At 48.4% G+C, this 3,257-nt stretch overlaps 1 pseudogene; it reads right to left on the reverse strand.

Moving 5' to 3' along the window:
* Positions 1 to 2,664: 2,664 nt before the first annotated feature.
* On the reverse strand, positions 2,665 to 2,990 carry LOC123862037 (transmembrane protein 216-like; annotated as a pseudogene).
* Positions 2,991 to 3,257: the final 267 nt, after the last annotated feature.

Raw genomic sequence — 3,257 nt, forward strand, 5'->3', positions numbered from 1 at the left:
TGGCCCCTAGCTTACCCTGCACCCATCTGTTTCCCCAGCATTACCATCTCAAGGCACTCATTTAGGCCAGAATGTGGCCACAACCAGGACAAACCCATCGGTGTCTGGAAGGACAAAATGGTAGTAGCACTGGGAAGCAGAACAAGGTAAGCCAGGAGAGTTGGTGGAGGACCTTCCTTCAAGCCACAGCACCCCAGATCCTGCCTTCCTATCCTCTCCACCAGTCTTCTTGGAGCGTGAGGACAGCAGTGCCTGGGGGGAGATGAATGCCAGACCCGCCTGGGCTTCTAAGACCACGCTCCCCCGTCCGTAAGGGTGGGGCCCAGCCTTCTCTCTGTCACCAAGCTGCCACCTCCACCATCAGGCAGTTGGGACAACCATTCCCAGGGCAACTCATTCTCACCTCTTTGGAGGGCCAGGGGAAACTGGAGCCTGCAGCCTTCCTCCTGGGAGACAAATATGGCGGCCGTGGGAGATGGAAGGTCAAGAAGGAAACGTAGGGCAGATCCCCAGGGACCTGCTGTCCTCTCTGCCAGCCCTCTGCTGCTGGCCAGGGCCGGAGCCACATCTTCCTGCATGCTTCTCACTTCTCCCAACTAGAAATGTTGCCCTTGAATCAAGAGAGTGGTTAAATACCTCTAAATAATTAATCGTTCTCTTGAATTGGTGTTCTCTGCCTACTTATGCTTTTCGGGTTGCTTTTGCTTGTCTTTTTCCCTTTTTGATTCAAAGGTGGTATTAATAATTTATGAGCAGATGTGTGGTCACATACACTCATGCTCACACACAGAGGGAGAGGAGTCCCCCACCCTCCTTTACTCTGCATGTCAAAATCAATACGAGGCAAGTTAGAGCCTCCAACATCAGGCTCTTTCCTGCTCTTCGTGGAACAGAAATGAGGGTCAAGTCTATGCATAGGTTTGGCCTGAATCAAGCTCAAGAGCTTTTTATTCTGTTCAACAACGTTGACAGGCGCTGGGTCCCAAGAGACTTTAAATAGAGCAATAATACATTCTGTGACAAAGAGCACCGAGGGGGAGAAATTAGGAAATGGAAAATGGAATGTTATTTTTTATTCAGCTAGGACTTCAGAAGAGGGGGAGTAAGGGAATCTAATAAGTTGGTACCAGGAGGCAGGGTTGCTGGAGGAGAAGACTCTGGAACATTCGCAGTCCCTGTTACTGAAGTAGTGGCCCCAGAAAAATGCGAAGCAAAGCAGGATTGGACCAGGCACAGGGAATGTTTTAGGTGGGCCGATAAGGGACATCCCAAGGAAAACAGCAGCATAACTGCGTGTGCAGAATGCCCCGTTTACAAAATGACAGATGAAAACTCAGGATTGCTCTGAGAAGGGGAACAAGAACGGGGGACGGGACAGGCAGGAGATTCACTGTTACCAGGAATGTTTCAGAACCTTGAATATTTGTGGCACTTTTGTGTATTACTTTCCTACAAAAACCAGGAAACAGATACATAAAGACATGAGTACACGAATTGGGGGCAGATTTAAAGAGGCTTACTTGTGGTGAATGAAGAGAAGTTAGAAACGCACAGATTGTGAGAGGACCTTTCTCTGGTCTGTACATATTTTGACAAAATAAGTCTTATAAAGATGTAAATCAGAGTTCCTCAAGGCGGCACCATACCACGTGACTTTGTCAGTCAAAGATGGCAGGATACTGGCCGTTTCACATGGTCAGACCCAGGATTTCTCCATTTTGGCGCTGTGGACAATTCGATACTATTTTGTTGCATTGTGGGGGCTGAACTATGTGTTCCAGGATGTTGAGTGGCAGCCCTGGTCTTGACTTACCAGGATGCCGGCGGCACCTCCCCAAGTGTGACAATCTTTGATGTTTTCTATGTCTCCAGCAGGACTGGCAACCCAATTTGGGGGACCCAGTGCAAATCACAATGTGGGGCCTCTTGCACAAAAATTATTAAGAATTTCAAGACTGTGACAGCAGAGCACGAAATCAAATGTGGGGCTGGGGCCCTTCTAATTATGGTGCCCCATTTGACTGTGCAACATACACCCATGAGCCTAACTCTGGTCTCCAGACACTGCCAAATGTGAGAACCCCTGGTTTAATCTAGTAGACTTAGGTCTACTTAAGACATATACTCAGAGTCGTAGAGAAAGTCTATCTTTTTTTTGTTTGACAGAAAATACACATTTATTATAAAATAATGTTTATTTCATGATGAGGGTAGAAAAATAACACTAGGAGCTACTTAAAAGGTTCTGGAGCTTGGTCTCTGCGGACTGAGGTGAGAGGCTTTTGCTTACTCTGGGAGCAGAGCGTCCCGAGCCCTCCCTGAGCGCATGGGACAGGTGTGGGACAGGACATATGGGGAGTAAGCAGCTCTGGTCCTGCTGGAAGCCCAAGGAGCCCACATGGTCCAGACAAGATACTCTGGCCATGAGGATCAAAGAGAACTTGAGGGCAGAAGGGAACTGCTTCTGAGAAGGGCCAGGATGGGACAGCCTTGTCCCTCCCGACACTGGAGTGTGGAACAGTCTCTCAGGCTGAAGGCTGATGGTCCTGGTTCAGAAGATGATGCCCAGTGGCCTATGCTCAGTTTGGTGCCCAAATGTCTGTGTGGAGGAAAAGTGGCAACCTTTCCCAGGACAACTTGACCCACTAATTCTTACTGCTGTGATCAAAGACTGGAAGTATCTGTGGTCTCAGCCCATGGAAGGCTGCTGGCTGAAATTTTTGTACTTCCAGTCTGGTCCATACTGGAGAAAGCTGTCAGGGTGAGAACCTCAAGCAGCACCTCTGAACCACAGAAGAAGAGCAAGATGCTGTTCATGATGGCTCCCGGAGGGGCACGTAGGTCTGCAGTGGCAGATAATAGGAGGCCATCATGGCACATGGGAAGGTCAAGGCCACACTAACACCAAGGGGCATCTTTTGTTGGCAGAGGTTTCCCTTTGTACCAAAAAATAGTTGAATTACTTCAGTTCCAAGGTAAAGGAAAAGCATCACCACATCTAGTGCTAGATTGTCTTTTGGATTCGGTAGCAGGAGAGCTTTATACAGAAATATGAAGAGTTCCAGCAGGAAACAGGTAACATAATAGCACCTGTTCAGAAAGAACAGGATTTCCAGTGGTGGGGGTGAACGCCAGCCGTTTCCCTCTGGAAACTCACTTCCAGGCGCCATCTTCAGTCCCCATGGAAACTGTGTAGGCTGCCACGGCCACTTCCAGAGGCTCTTTTATTTTTTTTGAAAGAATAACATTGAATGAAG

This window comes from Mirounga angustirostris, unplaced genomic scaffold (genome assembly GCF_029215605.1).
Source record: "Mirounga angustirostris isolate CCGP_5_RB_7025 unplaced genomic scaffold, mMirAng1.0.hap1 SCAF_9, whole genome shotgun sequence".
Classification (NCBI taxonomy): Eukaryota; Metazoa; Chordata; class Mammalia; order Carnivora; family Phocidae; genus Mirounga; species Mirounga angustirostris.